The 18,484-nt window shown below is 37.3% G+C and overlaps 1 protein-coding gene and 1 pseudogene across 1 annotated transcript in view; both read left to right on the forward strand.

The window, feature by feature from the left end:
* The window catches only part of STMN2 (stathmin 2), a 68,302-nt gene that overhangs the window by 15,206 nt on the left and 34,612 nt on the right, over positions 1-18,484 (forward strand). The gene's annotated exons all lie outside the window — the stretch shown is intronic.
* On the forward strand, positions 14,303-17,793 carry LOC110596035 (annotated as a pseudogene).

Consider the following 18,484-nt stretch of genomic DNA (forward strand, 5'->3'; position numbering starts at 1 on the left):
ATGTCTTGTACCTAATCCTGACCTGTACCCCACATCTTTAAAATAAAATATTTTTAAACATTATTTTAATTCACAAAACTTAAGAAAAAGGCATAAGTCTCCAGAATGCTTGGCTGTAGCCAAACATTAAAAACTTTAAAAGTTTGCCCAAAGAATACAGATCCATTTGGAGAAGATAAATCCTTATTAATGATATCTTATATCAGCACAGCACTTCAGTCTTTCAACACATTACCTATCTCAATCCTTACACCAATATCCTATCCCAATTTTGTGGACAAACTCCGGTTTAAAGAGTTGAATAAATTGTGTACGGTTGAATATATCCTGAACTAGTGCTTAATCAAGTCTTTCGTTTCGGTCCATGTTCTTTCCATTACCCTAGGATAACATTCACTCACCTGTGGTCAGTATTGGAGGCAAAAAAAAAAAAAAAGCAACAGAATGTATAAGTGATTGCAAAGGAAACATTTACCTACATTGTTTTTCTCCTTAGGTAGAGAGAGTTGATTTCCTGGTGTTGTGAAGTTTTCTTTGTGAAGGATAGACATGGGAGGGCTTTTTAAATTGTGGCTGTGAATCAAGCAATTATAGTTGTACCACCAACTAGTATCATTATCAACCTATCAGCATAGCTGAAACTGTGGGGTGAGGCCTAAGGGAAAGAAGAGGGTCACTTCAAAGTACACAGAAATGCCAGTCTCTGGCATAATATTAAGTTAGTGAACTTGGTGGAGAGACGAGTTGAGTTCAATCTTGCTTCAACATCCGGACTCTTAACCTCCACTCTGTCCTTCCTCTTCATGGGTAACCAAGTGGACCACTCGCAGATTCAGTAACCACTATTTATAGTTGAGGGACAGTCCCTCCCTGCTCAGCAACCAATGGATATGTATATATACCTGTTAGCTGCTACAAACAGGTATATACGACAGAAAATACAGAAAACACTAAGGGAGACACCATCCCTTGCTCTCAAAACACTTAAATATGGTTGGAAAGAAATGATTAGCAGCAAGCAAAGCAGGAGAGGAATAAGGGCTAACCTCTGTGAAACAAGCCAGGAAATCACTGTGTCCTTAAAAGAAACGTCAAGGCCCTTCCGATAGAATCCATCAAGTCTGGTTCACTTCTGTTTTTTAGGGAGATACAATCCTAGCCTTATGGAACTGCATGAGTTACAACCATTGGATACCTTTAGGAATTGTCACCACACCCTACACCAGAGATACTCCGTTCTACACCACCTATTATTATTTGGCAACATTTTTGAAGACATAAGCAAAGTTCCAAACAAGTCCCACTTTTATGAATACTATTTAGCCGAATAAATATAGAGAAAATAAAACATAAGAGAGAGCCTATGTTGTGCCTTTTTGTATTATGTATTCCCAAATTGTGACTTTTTTATATCAGCAGCTTATTGTGACAAATTCCAATTCATATTTATGCAAATCAAGCACTTCATTCCATTTTTGCCTTTATTTTTCATATAGGGAATGCCTATGACTAAGTCGTATGGCATTTACTGCCACAAATAAAATAAAATGCATTGGTTATTCCAATCTCACGCAACCAGTTACACCAACATGTAGTCCTTCTTATGTCTTAAGAATGAATATCATAGCCGGGCTCGGTGGCTCAGCCTATAATCCTGCGCCTTTGGGAGGCTGAGGTGAGTGGATTGCCTGCGCCCACGGGTTCGAGACCCGCCTGGGCAACTTGACGAGACCTCATCTCTACAATAAATCAAAAAATCAGCTGGGCGTGGTAACGCACGCCTGTAATTCCGGCTACTTGGAAAGCTGAGGTGGAAGGATGGCCGGAGCCCAGTAGGTCGAGGCTGCAGTGGCCGGGAGCGGCCACCGCACTCCAGTCTGGGCAACAGAGAGAGACTCCAACTCAAAAAAAAAAAAAAGAATGAATATCATGAATTCAAAGGGAATTCCATATAGCGGAATTCCATATAGCATCCAAAAAGCTTATATTTTATGCATCACTTATTCTTCCTAACAGTAGAAAAAGAATATTAGAGCCAAAAATAGCATGTGGGAAAGTATAATTTGCCCTGATAGTTTAACAATTTGAATTCAAGATATGTGAAACATTTGTCACATTATACATAATATTTTATGTCCATCATATACTTATTATGAAATACCAAGCTTTGGAAAGCAGAAGTAATTTGCAGAGCATAAATATGAAAAGTAAGTTTTTGTTTTCTTTAAAATGAGATGCCATAAGATAATTTGTTTAAAAGAAGGTAGGTAAAGAAAACCCTTGTTGCAGAAAACACAAAAGGCTAAATCTGTATGTAATGGAAAAATTCCTTTATCTAAAAATAAAATTTGGGCTGAACTCAGGGGCTCAGCCTGTAATCCCAGTGCTTTGGGAGGCCGAGGTGAGTGGATTGCCTGAGCCCTCAGGTTCAAGACCCGCCTGGGCAATTTGGCGAGACCTCACCTCTACAATAAATCAAAAGTTAGCCGGTCGTGGTAGCACGTGCCTGTAGTTCCAGCTACTTGGAAGGCTGAGGCGGAAGGATCGCCGGAGCCCAGCAGGTGGAGGCTGCGGTGGCTGGGAGCGGCCACTGCACTCCAGTCTGGGTGACAGATTGAGACTCCAACTCAAAAAAAATAAAAATAAATAAAATTTGCTCAATTTGTAGACGTATACAAGCCCAGAGCTTGGAGGAAGCAGTTATAGATATATAGAGATATATAGGGGTCCAGAGAGATTAAGTGACTTGCTTAAGAGCCTGATATTTAAAAATGTGAAGTTCTGTAAAGATCCTAAATGTCATTGAATCCAATCACCATCTGATACTTATTTTCCTACCTGTAACATGGGGTTAATCCAGACTTGTGCTAACATCCAAGGGCATAGTTTCACTTGAAAGAGTTTCAACACATTCAGTAATCTTATAAAGTAAAGAATAAATCTTGTTTTTCATAAAAATTTTCAACTGGCATAATTGTGGAAGTAATAAAGAGTACATAGATGCTGCATTGGTCAAAAGAAGCAACAAGTACCAGACTTCTGGATGCAGCCCAAGAACTCTGTGTCCATACTTAAGACACTGGTCTTCACCTGCAGAGGAATTTCCTTTCCAAGAAGGACTGAAAAATGTGACTCCTCTTGAAAGGCTGCTTCCAAGGGCTCTGGAAGGGGAGATTATATACTTCCAGGGGTCTCAAGAAAGGAAAAAAATACCACAAAGCAAAATAAATTGTATGTATTACTTGACATTAAAAATGTACAAGCAGATTTAGAAACAGGAGAAAGTGAAACACTAAACAAAAATACTGATTGTTTTTAATCCTACCATTACTCCTTTAATCATTTTCCTTTCCCACTTCTGTTCTCTAATCTATTCCTGCCACCGCCTTACCATGTACCATTCCCGAGGTGGAGCGGCGGCCCCTTTAGAGAAATAAAGGTTACTAGGTCTAATTTCTTCATCTATAAAATGTGTATACCACTAGATGACTTCTACTGTTACTTCCAGTCTAAGATACTATGGCTGGTAGTCTTAATTGCATAAAACAATATGCAAACTTATCAATCATCTAAGCTTATTTATGTAGACGAACTTAAAGTAAGTCTTTTGAGAGAGAATGCTCCCCAATCCAAGTGAACTAGATCACATAAAAGGGAAAAAACAAAAATAAAATAGCCCAAGAAAACAAAAAACTTCACAATGTCTTTCCTCAAGGTATAAACAAACTCTCCTGATCTCATCGGAATTCTTATTTTTAACTTATGAGGCTGTGTTGTAAAATCTACCTTCAAAAAATATCAGTGTTTCTGAAATCTTTCCAGTTTTTTGTGTTATCATTGTTTATTTCAAATAAATCAAACTCAATTTTCAATGGTATGCATATTCTCTGTGGCCATTTCCTTCATTACAACTAAAGTCAAGGTGATATTTTGGCATGGAAAGAATAACTTAGCAAATACATATATCATAGCTTGAGCATTCAAAACTTTTGAACCACTGTAAACATCCATTTATTTCTTTTAATTTTTTTAATTTATCTAGTTTTATTAAGGTATAATTGACAAATAAAAATGGTGTATATTTATGACGTACAATGTGATGTTTTGATATACGCATATATTGTTAAATGGTTAAATGAAGCTAAATTAACATGCCCTTCACCTCACATTCTTTATCATTTCTTTTCATGGTGAGAACATTTTAAGATCTGCTCTATTAGCAATTTTCAGGTATGCAATACATTATTATTAACTGTAGTCACCATGCTACAGTAGATCTCCAGAACTTATTAATTCTATCTAAGATTTTGTATGTTTTTACCAATACCTTCCCATTTCCCCACCCCCATCTCAGCTCCTGGCAACCACCATTCTACTCTCTGCTCCTATGGGTTCTACTTTTTTAGTGAGATCATGTAGCATTTGTCTTTTTGCACCTGGCTAATTTCACTTGATATAATGTTATTCAGGTTCTTGCATGTTGTCACAAATGACAGTTTCCTTCCTTTTTAAGGCTGGATAGCATTTTATTATGCATAGAATATAACACATTTTCTTCATCCATTCATTCACTGATGGACACTTAGTTTGATTCTGTCTTAGTTATTGTGAATATGCTGCAGTGGACATGGAAGTGCAGATATCTCTTCAACATATTGATTCCATCTCCCTTGGAGAGATACCTAGTAGCAGGATTGCTGGATCATATGGTTGTTCTATTTTTAATTTTTTGAGGAACCTTCATAATGTTTTCCATAATGACCGCACTAATTTGCATTCCACCAACAGTGCACAAAGCTTACCTTTTCTCCACATTCTTGCAAATGTATCTTTTGTCTTTTTGAGAATAGCCATTTCCACAGCTGTGCGGTGATATCTCACTGTGCTTTTGATTTCCACTTCCCTGATGATTGATGATGTTGGGCTTTTTTTCATATTCCTATTGGACATTTGTATGTCTTTTGAGAATGGTTTGTTGAGAAAATGACCACTTCTTAGAGGAGCTTTTATTTCAAAATATTCAGAAGAAACAAGAAAGAAAATTTGGAAAATTTATCCTAGACTAAGTTGACTTTTATGTTTTGATCCTGTTTGTGAAATAAACTGGATGATACAAAACTCACTATAATGCAGAGGCTTCAGACAGATTATATACTTGCCATGTTTATTGTTTTAGGTTCCTTGCAGAAAACTATACTAATTAAAGTTCTAAGATATGATTTGATGAAACCTATTTCAGAAAATAAGTCTTTAGGTGGCAAAGCTTGAGGATATAACATTTGAATTCCAAAACAAAAAAGCAATTTTCAGTGTCATTTCTAGGTTAACTTGAAGGATTTCTTTCACACTTTAGCTGCCTCTAAAATGGATGCTGAAGATAATTACATTGTGGAAACAATAGTAAGATATTTCAGACTCACCTCACAGGCTTCATGACTCTACATACTAATCAATTACTCAAGAAGAAAATCACTACATCATTTAGTGTAATATCAAGTAGTTATAAACCTTGGCAGTATTTGTTTCCCATTTTTATACACATTTGTTCATTCTATTCTCTTTGACACAAAGTGACCATAGGACATATTATTTTAAGCACGACTAACAAAATCATGGGACTTGTTTTCATTCAGGCGGAAAATCTTACCTGACTGTTCCATTTTTGTTCACTGCACCAGTTACATAAACATTCAATGCACAGTTTTTGAATGACTAAAATAAAACTAAAATGAATGTGACTTGAAAATCTAACTAGTAAATGCTACACACTGCACATTTTACGAAATTTTTATTGAAGCAGATTCTGATATTCTTTTTAGGCTTATGGAAGCAAGCAAAATGCTGGCTTCTACATGAGGCTTTTGTTACCTTTGCCTGAAATAGTTATAATTAGTCCATTAATTAGTTATATTATTTATTTCCTTAGAAGACATTTAGAAAGACTACTTTAAGTACAATTTGTACACTACTCAGATGAGAATTCTATTTGGTGGAAACTTGATAAATATTATTTGGCAATACCACCAAGTTAAAATATTGTTTTTTTCACACTTGATGTTAATAACTATTATATATAGCATGAATTTTATAAGCCATACTCAGAACTAAAGCAGTAATATGTCACTCTTCAAATGCATTGAAAGTTTACATCAACTCAAAGTAGAAGTTTTTGTAAAACTCTTCAAGAAAAGTGCTTTGAACTTTTAGCAAATTTTCAGATTGACAGAGGAATTAAATCAGAATAACTTTGATAGGGCTTGCGGCACAAATTGCTGCCTGCTTAATCTGACTCTATCTCTTCCCAATGTTCTGTATAAATTGGCATTCTCCATTATCTAAAGACAGCCAGTCCCACACCATGGTAATAGATAGGATTCCCTTTGAGCTCAGTGAGTATGTATTCTCAGTACCCAAACTTCTGGTTAATTCAAGGGGAAAAAAAATCCACCAGCCCATGAACTGAAATAAAGTCATCTGAATCTCACATATTTTTTTTGTCTTGCATTGTGATAAAAGTCTTGTACTTGCCATTTCTGAAAGTTCCTGTGTTCACTGCAAACTTGATAGGTAATTTACCCTGTATGTAGACATATATACACAGTCACAGACTAAATTCAAATGTCCATGTAAAATAGAAGCTAAGGCTTAGTTCCTGGAGAAAAGCCACACATTACATACAAATGAAGTGAACAAGGGAGTCAATATCCTTAGCCAAAATATTTATGATTCTAGAATTGATCCCACAAATGCAATAATCAATCTGCATAGGAAGTGTGAATTTTGCTGAAGTAAGAATGTATGTCGGAAGGCCTATGTGGGAGGATCACTTGAGGCCAGGATTTTTGAGACCAGTTTGGGCATCACAGCAAAGCCCTATCTCAACAAAAATTTTTAAAAATTAGCCGAGTGTGATGGTGCATGCCTGTAGTCCTAGCTACTGGGGAGTCTGAGGCAGGAGGACTGCTTTAGCCCAAGAGTTCAAGGCTTCAGTGAGCCATAATAGTACAACTGCACTCCAGCCTGGGCAACAAAATGAGACCCTATCTCTTAAAAATAAAAATAAAAAAAGAATGGATGCAAAATAGTTTTCTACTCTTCAGCCAAGTATAAAGTAATGGGGGTGCCATGTTCAACCACTTTAGAGAAACAATTCAGAGAATACCATGGCGGCCTCAAATTACTGCTCAGGAGTATCCTAGCTCAGAAGACTGCAGGCAAGGGAAGTGCAAAGTCATTCTTACATAACACCTCTCCTAACTGGATGAACAGATTCTCCATTTTATACCCTAGCTTTGTCTCATTTAAGTCCCAAGCAACCTAGCTATCATTTTAGGCTTATTACTACTATCTGGCAGTATTTAGGGGATTAAAGGGGAAAAAAACATCCCTCAGTACTCAGAATTAAACTTGGTGATAAAAATCTTGACACATACACAGAATAAAGTGCTTTCATTACCCCACAATGTACTTTGGTCTCCATCAAGAACGATAAGAATTTCTTTAGAATGGAAAGATAAAAAGGATAAGATCCTGCATGATGTAGTGGAACTCTCATTAAACACAGCAGGAGCTTTAACTGAAATCAGGAGTAAGGTGAGGTCCCAAGTTGGAACAATTTATTGCTTCTATTACAGTTTTGATCACAAGGACCGATTCATGTCATCCAGTTTCTTTTCCATGTCACTGTTGCCGGTGCCAAAAATCCATTGAATTGAAATTTAAGAGCCTCATATGTTTCTGTATAACCCAGTGATGGTTGTACTACTTTGACCTTTTTAAATGTTCCTTTATTTGATTTTATATCTATTCCTACAGAAAAACTATGATGCGTTGGTTGGTCAAAATATTAATCTTTCAAAACCTCCCTGGCTTAGGAAACCGTAATTCTTGTGGGAAAAGATGGGTAGAATGTGAATTGAATCTAATTTTATTCAGTGTAATCCAATTAGCATTACATCATCTCCACAGAACTATCAGAACATTACCTCATATCAGTGATCTTCTGGGATGTTAAAACAGGTCTTTAAAAGTCTTGAATTATTTATTTTTCTTTTCAAATGTTATATCATCAATTACATATTCATCAACCAGAATATTTTATACTCCAGATTGAACCAATATAGTATGTAAGAAGTGCTTTAAATAAAATTATTTTGGTCTATTTCATCTTTAAAGAAGCCACAGTGATGGACCTCCCAAAAGGATATCTAAACAGGATGACATATCTGACTTTAAAAAAAAGAATTCCTTTAGGGCCCTAAGAAAGAAAACTACAAAGCACACAATATGACCGGAATTGAGTTAAAATTATCTTTTTTAATTAATGAAATTTCAAAAGAAATGTCTTTTCTTCTTTATAAAAAAGAAACAAGTAACCGAAAAAGAGATGCAAGGTAACTGATTCCTATGTATGTTAAGACTTAGGTACTGAGAGAAAGAAAAAAGGGAGGATAGAATTAAGAGAACAGCAGCATTTAATAATTGTTGGTGTAAAACTCAGGTCTTTTTAGATCCATTAGAGAACCCCATTTCTCCCATTATCTGCTGTCCTTTTAGATCCTGGCACCAGCTATGAGGACTTCAGGGTCCATAGCTCACCCCAGTTCGCCAGATACTAAAGACACTGCTGCCTGAAAATGGCATCCCCCCCCCCAGGAAAGAAGTGTTTTCTGTCACTGTTTGTATAAATTGGTAAGCTTCAGACAAAAGACTTGTCCTTTCTATTTGGCTGAATCCATGCAAATCTAATTGCTATCAAACCAAGAGCAAGGGACCTCTATCCTGCATTCTGTCACATCTGATTTTATCCTTTACTTTCTCCCCAGACACCCTGCAAAAGATGAAATTTAGGTTGAATTCAAATTAAGTATTTAGGTCTTGCCAAGGAAACCTCCCTGCTAGACTAATGTGATCAAAAGGAAAACAAGAGAAAGAAAAAGAGGAAAGGGAATATGCTAACAGACCCTGGACACTCTTCAGCAGAGCCATTCTAAGCACAAGGCCATGGTCAGCCATCTGGTCCTCCAAGTGACTGTGTCCTTATGGTCATCCAAAATTCCAATGTCTCCAATTCAGGGATTATGACATATTTTCTGCCACATTAGTATGTTAATGACATTTCTAAAGCATTCTGTACTGTCTTTTTGTTGTTGCTGTTTTGTATTGTATTTTAAAGATGTGGGATATAATTCAGGATTAGGTATACAAAGCGGACATCACACAGGTAATGTTTGGGCCTCCCTTTGGTCCCCACTTTCCCTGGTTTGAGATCAGGTATCCTTCCGTACTTTTATGTGTTAAAGGAAGTCTAACACATATCACTACTTTTTTATACTCAGTATTAGCCAAAATTAAGGAGTCAAATAAAATTCTGCCTTGGGTGAATACATAGAAGAAATTTTTATGATACTATACTACCAATTCCAAATTAAAGAATAACAATAGAGAAATATGAAAATTCATACTAATAATTCTACCCACATAAGCCAAATGAGATAGAAAATTGAAAATATTTAAACCACTTATTTGTAATCGTTTGGATCTTTCAATATAATGCATATTATTTCTTCTTTAAAGAGGATATGTGCCGGGCTCGGTGGCTCAGCCTGTAATTCCGCGCCTTGGAAGGCTGAGGTGAGTGGATTGCCTGAGCCCGCAGGTTCGAGACCTGGCTGGGCAACTTGATGAGACCTCATCTCTACAATAAATCAAAAAACTAGCCGGATGTGGTAGTGCGCACCTGTAGTTCCAGCTACTTGGAAGGCTGAGGCGAAAGGATCGCCAGAGTCCAGCAGGTCAAGGTTGCGGTGGCCGGGAGCGGCCACTGCACTCCAGTCTGGGCGACAGAGTGAGACTCCAACTAAAAAAAAAAGAAATGTATACACTTTCAAAGATGCATATACATTTATGATGTCTTTGAAAGTTTAAGCAAAGAGCTCAGAGTTTATGATACACATTTAGAAGAGTGAGAGAAGTATTATATACAAGTGTTTATTTTATAATTTACCAAGTAAATTGCTGTTTTAATGTATCCCAAGATCTAATTCAATTACTAAATATGTAGTACCAATTATGTTATTCTCCTCAACCACTTTGTTCCTCAAAGAAAAACACTCCAAGTTTACACACACACACATACACACAAGGAAAACAAAAAGAAGAAAATTCAAGTTATTGCCTGCCAAAACATTCTTGAAATATCCAAATAACTAATGCGAATTTTTTTTGCAAATTACTTTGATAATTACTACAATTCTCTATTTGCCTGATTTGTTGTGGTATAACTGTGCAAGGATATTTTTGTCACATAATAAGAATATATGTACTTAGAGTTTCTTTTGAGAAACTGTTCCAGGGGTTTCTAGCCAGCTCTTGATCAAGATTCATTACACAATTAAAATCCACATATCAAAAATGTCACACTTTTTATAAAACTCTATACTTATCAAAGACTCACAAATGAGAATTAATTAAAGAGCAAATGATAGAGGAAAAAAGTCTTGGACACTTTATTTTAAAACTCAATAACAACATATGCTATTTTCTTGTTAGAAACAATATGTAGGTAGTGAAAATGCATGTAAAACATCTGAGCAAATCGTTGAGGAAGTGAAGAGAGTTGACACCAGACCACGATGATTCAGACAGAGCTACATTCAAATGGAACTCTACACTTTATGACCCATGGGACCTTGGGCAAGTTACTCAACCTCTCTGAGACTTTTTTCTCTATCTGTAAATTTGGGACTAATTATAGTACCTTTCTTTTAGCATCTTATAGATGATTAAATGAAAATATGCATGCAAATACCTCAGCATGTTGTTTGTGCTCACCAAATAGCAGCTGTTACCATTATTCGTGGTTTCTCATAGCCGTTTGGAAGAATGGGGAAAAGGAATTAGTGTTCATACATCATTAGGTTAAGTGACTATCACTGTAGAATCATTAGAGTTTATGTGGGTTGCATTTTAAATGATTTTGCTAGATAAACTCACTTGCAAATGTTAACAGTTAATAGCAAATACAACTAACTATTAAAAAACAGTAAATGGAATTACCTATCACCTCCCACATTTTTACAAACATGCATACTACTCTGCTTTGTGCTGGGGTGCAGTAGAAAGACTAATATACACTGTTTTTGTAAAACCAGTAAAGAAAATGATTGTCAATTCAAAGTAGGAAATAGAACTAAAAGCTTATGATGCTTATGTTTCTCTTGGCCCTTTGCATTTGTTTGAGATTCTTTTATTGTTAATTTTTTAAAATCTAAAATATGAAGGCTGACCGTGGAGACTCATGCCTGTAATCCCAGCACTTTGGAAGCCCAAAGTGGGAGGGTTGCTTGAACCCAAGAGTTCAAGACCAGCCTGGGCAATACAGCAAAACCTAGTCTCTATAGAAAATATTAAAAAAAAATAGCTGGGCATAGTGGCACACACCTGTAGTTCCAGCAACTCAGGAGGAAGGATTGCTTGTGCCCAGTAGTTCAAGGCTGAGGTAAGCTATGTTTGTGCTACTGCACTCCAGCCTGGGTGACAGAGTAAGACTCTGATTTTTTTTTTTTAGTTGGAGTCTCACTCTGTTGCCCAGACTGGAGTGCAGTGGCCGCTCCCGGCCACCGCAGCCTCAATCTGTGGGGCTCCGGCAATCCTTCCGCCTCAACCTTCCAAGTAGCTGGAACTACAGGTGCGCGCTACCACACCCGACTAATTTTTTGATTTATTGTAGAGATGAGGTCTCACCAAGTTGCCCAGGCAGGTCTTGAACCCACGGGCTCAGGCAATACACTCACCTCAGCCTCCCAAGGCGCGGGATTACAAGCTGAGCCACCGAGCCCGACTCTGATTTTTTTTTTTATTTAAAGATTTAAATAAATAGTTTGTGTATATTTCAGTGCCTCAGCCCACAATTGATTTCTACAAATCCAATCCATCCTTACCGTGCTCAGCTTTAGTGACAGTTTCTCTGGGAAGCTTCCATTGACCATCCTTAACCATTTCTCTATTCTTTCTGCACTGTTTTAGACCCTTGTCCCCAGATCAGTTTTTGTTTCCTGACAATTCTTCTTTTGTTAAATCTCTTGCATCTTCCCTTTCTTTTCCTTTGCACAACAATTTCCTAAACCAGATCACATTATCTGCTGAGATTTATGAATTTGTGTTCTTAAGTGTACCTCCTGGTGGCATGTCTTTCCTGCATAAAATGACCAGAAATATATTTCTAAGAAGAGACTTGTATGAGGTAAACCTTCCCTTTCAAAACATTTGATGGCTCTCTATTGCTAGAATGATCATAACGGCCAATCCAGTAACTTTTCCTAGTAAAAGGGACTTTCACTAATGACCATAAACTGAACTGTACAGGCAGGCCAGGACTTAGAGCTAACTGATACATTGCCACCTTTTGTGCATCTCAAACTCTCATGGTAATCTTCCAAAAGGTGGACTCAAAATTGAACTCCCAAGTCCAAATTTCTTTTAAGTTGACATGTTTAAAATTTACAATAATTTGATGCTCAAAATATATCCATGTTTATTTTAATGTAAACATCGCATTTTAAATCACAAGCCTTTTTCATGAGCAAAAATCAAAAACATCTTACCCAAAATCTTGGAGCAAAATTGACCCATTTGGAAATATTATCAGGTCACAAATCCTAAAATCCTATTATTGTGTAGTCTGTGAAAAGGCTGCCCCTTGGAGTACAGAGAATGCCCAGTCACAAAGACCATGAAGTGAAAATGGAGGATGCTCCCTGGAATGGAGTTATCATTCCTATGTGAACTCACTGCCTACTCATAAAAGCCTTCCAAATAATCCCTTTAGAACCTCATTTCCATGTTAATAATAATAAATACTTCTCTTCCTTACTTTTATCAACACTTTTCAGTCTTTATGATCCAGGTCCATTTGCTCTGGTTGCCATATAAAATACAAGACACACAATTAAATTTGACTTTCAGAAAAACAACAGATGATCTTTCATATGGCCCATGCAATATTTGGATTGAAACTTCACTGGGTGTCCTGTATTCTTGCTAAAAATCTGGCAATCCTAACTGTGAAATTATTCCTAACTACCTTCCCTACCATTCCAAGACTTTGGGGATCCTCTGAACTTCTCATACAAATTACCTGTACACCAATTCGACACTTCCCTATTTGTACCTGTTTTTGTACATTTTCATATCACATAATCCACCTCCCTGACTTGAAAGCTCCTTGACAACAAGGCTGCTCTTATAGCTCTTTGTGATTCCACAATGTCTCTCAGAAACTCCCGTCCATCGGTGGCGATCATAAATATTTTTAAGTTGAGAAACCGATCTAAAATTGGTGGACAAGACAGTCAACAACTATTTACTGAGCAACTAATTTCTATTCCAACTAGAACTCTGCTGTGAATTAGTTCATAGATGAGCAAGATATAATATTGTATTCAAAGAGCTCCTAGTTAACAAAGTTATACATCAAAACCTGTAGCAAATGACTTTAAACAGAATATAAACAAGGTTGTACATTGCATCCCACTAAGAGCAATAAGAGATCGGTGTGGGTAGCCCCATAAGAGAAAGAAGCACTGAGGAGGCGGGATCTGAAGTAGACCTCACATTTTAGGAAGGCTTTAGATGAACAAAGAGGACTGGGAAGAGCAATGTCATCTGGGGAAAGTCTGAACAACTGCACCAAGAGGAGAGGAGAGGAAATCCTTCACCGGAAAGTGACTTTGCTGCAGGAAAATAATCGGGATTTGCTTGGGTTGTGGTACAGCTGGTTTGAAGGAGCGCCCCAGGATTCTAGCTCCTACATCAGGAAGAATCTTTGCAACGACTGTCCCTGGGTCGGGTCATGCTATGTAGAATCATAGCCTTTGATAAAATATGATAAGGATGCTATTTAAGGGCTCATTCACAGAGGTCAACTGGGTTTTGTTGTCAAAATACCCAGGATAGAGAAGAACAATTTTCTTAGTCATTGTCTTAGTTTGGGCTGCTATGAGAAAGTACCATAGACTAGGTGGCTTGTAAACAAACATAAATTTCTTCCTTGGGAGGCAGAGGTCATTTTCAGAGCAACAGCAGGAAATGGCGCCCCAGGGACCTTCCTGTTTCCCTGGCTGAGATCCTTTTGGAAGGGAAACAGCGGGGTGAAGGGCACTGCAGTAGCCACTGTGCCAGACTTGCTCAGCTGCCCACAGCCCCTCAGGGATCCTTAGGACATGTATTTAACTGAGAAACCTTGGAGAGAGGAACTTGTTTTAATATCTGATTGGAATAACACACAGAGACATTTCCAGTTATGAGCTCAGATCAGGATGTATCACTCAGACTTGCCCGGGAGGGAGCTGAAATAGTTGCTAAACAGAGGAGGAGGAAGTAGAGAGACTGAACCTTGAGAAGATGCTAATTACCTTTTTTATGAAATCACAGCTAGATTTGACTTTTTACATGAGGATGAGCTCCCGTATCATAATGCAGCTGTGGAACAGCAAAAGTACCTGGAAATGGAAAGAACTACCAAAGAGCTGAGAATGCTAAAAAGATGGAAAAGATAACAAGAATACCGAAATATTTCATAGGAGAATTTACAAAGGAGTCCCATTCCAGCTCCCTATCCAGCTCGTAGGTAAATTCTGGGCTTTCCTTGAGATCCCTAAAATGAAAGAAACAAGCAGCCTTTACTGTAAATTAGAACACAAAGCACAGGGCTGTTTACCAGGTATTAGACAAATAGAACTAGATGTCAACCACATATTTAGGGACTATATTACATTAGGAGACAGATATGGTGTTAAGCAACAATCATCATTCTATGTCCTTACTGCATATTCTATTCATAATACAGAGTTTGGGTATGTACAAGAATGAGGAAGATGACTTCTGGGTCCAACTCTGGGTCAAACCCTTCTCAGACCCCAAACATGCCTTGCTTGGCTTTTTTGTCCAAAGTTTTTCTCAACTCTTAAGATTTCAAGAACATCATGAAAAAATACTGAATCAATTTTTACCCAAACTTAAGCAACACTGGGATTTTCACGGAATCTACACACATTTTTATACAATGGAATCTTTTTTTTAATGTTTCTTTGATTGTACTTCCTTTACACTAAACCTCAGAATACAGGATATCTACATCTTTAAAGAAGAAAGAATTCTTACTGCTATGTCTTACACAATGTATCACTCAAACTTGCCCAGGAATAGCTGAAATCCTTGCTAAATGTGTCAGAGCACAAGGAGATACAGAGATTGAACCTTAAGAAGATACTGATTACCTTGTTTACAAAGTCAGGATAGATGTGGTTTTTTTACATGAGGAGGAGTCGATCTTAAATTACATAAAAAGTTTTTATTGAAATTGTCTATGAAAGAATTTGTAGAATTTTTTCAGGAGACCCTGGCAAAGGATTTTTTTCTTTGAAGATGATTTTGAAATAGAGTAGCTTCAGATTTCTCTGGCAGACATCAAGTAGGCAAAATTAGACCTTCCAGAACATGTTAAAGAGGATGAATATCCAAAGAACCCTTTCGGGCATGTTGTCTCTGAATTTCAGTCTGGGGTGTTAATCACCTGAGCAAAGGAAGCGTTAGCAGGCCAGTTCCCACTTCAACAGAAGAGACAATGGCACATCACTGCACAAAAGGCATTAGCATTGCCTCACCTTCAGTGTAGGCCTGGAACACCAGAAAGAACAAGGCAGCCAAGATAGACATTGGTGGATGAGAGCAGTATAGGGAAAGCTTAAAGATGAGTCAGACTTTCAAAGGAAACCTGTATCAGAAGTTGGAAGAATTGTCCACAAGACAATTCCAGGCTGTATAATCATGCAACCTCTAACCAAAATAGCAATACTACTTCAGATATCAAGAAGGAGTTTGTGCCCCCAATGGAATAAACTGGCAGAAGTTTCAGCTGTGAAAAGAACTGCCAAATATGCTGTGGAAGGCAAAAGTAGAGTAGCATGCCCTGCACTTACAGTCTCCATCCCAAGCTCTGCTGACATTCTGGTGTCAAACATAGGACCAAAGATGAAGACCCTAGATGCCCATGATGGAAAGAACGAAAACACAGAGCTTCCAAGGAAGAGGTGCTAGAAAGGGATCACTCCCAAAGTCCAAGGAATGATGTTTACTCAAATAGTCCAAGAAAGTCTGCCAAGCCAAACTCTAGTCCATCAAAATTATCCAACATATCCAACAAGTTTACTTTTAAAGTACAGCCTCCAAGTCACACAAGATACCTATCTCAGCTAGGTGGGAAAGACCAAGGGCCAGCATACCCCCCTTCCTACAGCAGTGCCTCTGTTTACCATCTAAGCAGCAGAAATTCTCCCAAGCACTTTCCTGCTGCTAACAGCAGCTTTGCATCGCCACAATCCTTCAAGAAGACCTAATGGTTCTACCCTTTCCATCAATCCTTCTCCAGAGAAATCTCATGGCCTTCCAGCTCCCTTTGTACTGCCATCTAGTCGATGAGAGGTCCTTCCTGTTGATATTGGTGCTTGTAGATATGGCAATTTAAGCTCACTTAAGAACGGAAGACTCTCCAGTGGATTATTTTTCAGATAACAGAAAGTGGTCAGAAGTTAGTTATACATACAGACCTGAGATACCCAGACAATCATGGACTAGAGATACTAGCCATGGCAATTTACCAAAATATTCAACCTTTCCACAAACCCTTTCAGGACCATAACTTCCCAGAAGTTTCAGTAAATAGTTCAGGTTGTATGAAACTTCTCAGTTGTAGAAGATGCCAGTCCATCAGTGTATCAATATCCAAGGTCCTCATCTGCAACCTATCACTACAGGAATTGGAACAGGCTTTCTATTCAAGGGTCAGTATCTCTGTGAGAATTGTTGTGTACTTGTTAAAGACAAGATAATAGAGACCATGTAAAACCTGCATTGCTATGTTTGTAATTGTCAAAGCAATATTTTGGACTTTTGTAAGCAACTCGCACACTCAAATGTCTGTTAGTGATAAAAATAGATAGAAAATGTCTTCATTCCCATATACATGCTGCTTAGGATAACTGTTTAAATTGTATCATCACTGACCTGTTAAAAAGAATTTAACCAGGAAACAGAGCTATAGCATTTAGGGATGCACACAATAATAATTATTCAGTTCCATTTACATCTTTTTCCAAAACCTGAACATTTTACTCCATTGGCCCATTCTATTTTGACTAGTGTTACAAAGCACTGAAAAACTGTAGAATAGATATTTTTAGGGTTTTATTAGAGAAAGAGAGAGGAAAGAAAGGTAGATGTGCCAGAGCCGGAAAGGTTGAGAAAAACCATAGAATAGATATTTCTAGGCTACATGTAGTGTATATGTCTTTGAATAGATATTATGAGCATCTATGTATGCATATTTGAACATAAGTCTATCTCTTGGTCCAGATTTTTTCCTTCTTCTCATATTTTTAAGCTAGGTCTTAAACTGACTAAAGACAGTGGCCTGACTTTGTTAATCCAACATCCCACAGGATACTCATGATTCTCTTTCCATGGTTGCCATTTTCTTTCAATCTGAAAATTAAAGATGTTGAAGGGAAAATCTAACCACTTAATAATATTTAAAATTAGGGCCATTAAAGCAAGTTTATGGCAAGAGATATAGCCCTCCTCATATCCATTTAATAAGAGATCAGTCTTGGTGCTTTTGTACCCTATGTTCTGGTTTAATCTTGACAATCTCAGAGCAGACATTTCCTTGCCAGATGCAAAGAAAATGCTGTGGTACAGTCTCCAGTGGATGCTGCAGAAGAAGTTGAAGCTTAACTGATCATTCAGGGCTTATGTAGGGCCACAGGACTAACAGGATTGCCAGTATGATTATTTCTCATTTCTGCCCCAAGATCACACAGGACCTCGCCACAATGGGTTCCAGGGTGGTTATTTACATAACCCCTCTGACACATCTTCTGTAAGGAATGTAGTCAATGGATATGGCTACACTTAATCAGGGCAAAAATTGTGCATGTTAAAATTATAAAAAGTGATCCTAATTATTTATAGGAGTCTAGGATTTTGATCTTTTTTAAAAAATACAGAGTAATTTCATGCTTTTGAAAATTTTTTTTCTTTTTCATTGTAACAAATTCAGGTTCACAGAAAGAAAAAAAAGTAGTGTCTTTTAAGATATTCTATTACACTATAATAAAACAAAACACTGACAATGTTTCAGGAACTCCTAGAAAGTATGATTTCATATTTAACTAGAGAATTTGTTTTCAACATTACTTTGCTCATATTTGAATAACAGTAGAAACCCTAACATTGATGGTTCTTCCTGTTGCTAGTTGGGGCTTTAAGTTTTCAAGGTACAAAAGTAAATCTTTTAAAGTAAAAGTAACATTTGTTTAGCTAGCAAATGTGACATTATTTTTATGTATACAATGAGTCTAATGTAATTTTTCTTTAATTTTAGATTCAAAGGGCTCAAGTGCATGATTGTTATGATGGCCTGCTG

Source organism: Carlito syrichta, unplaced genomic scaffold (genome assembly GCF_000164805.1).
Source record: "Carlito syrichta isolate Samal-C Ts95f unplaced genomic scaffold, Tarsius_syrichta-2.0.1 Scaffold305795, whole genome shotgun sequence".
NCBI lineage: Eukaryota > Metazoa > Chordata > Mammalia > Primates > Tarsiidae > Carlito > Carlito syrichta.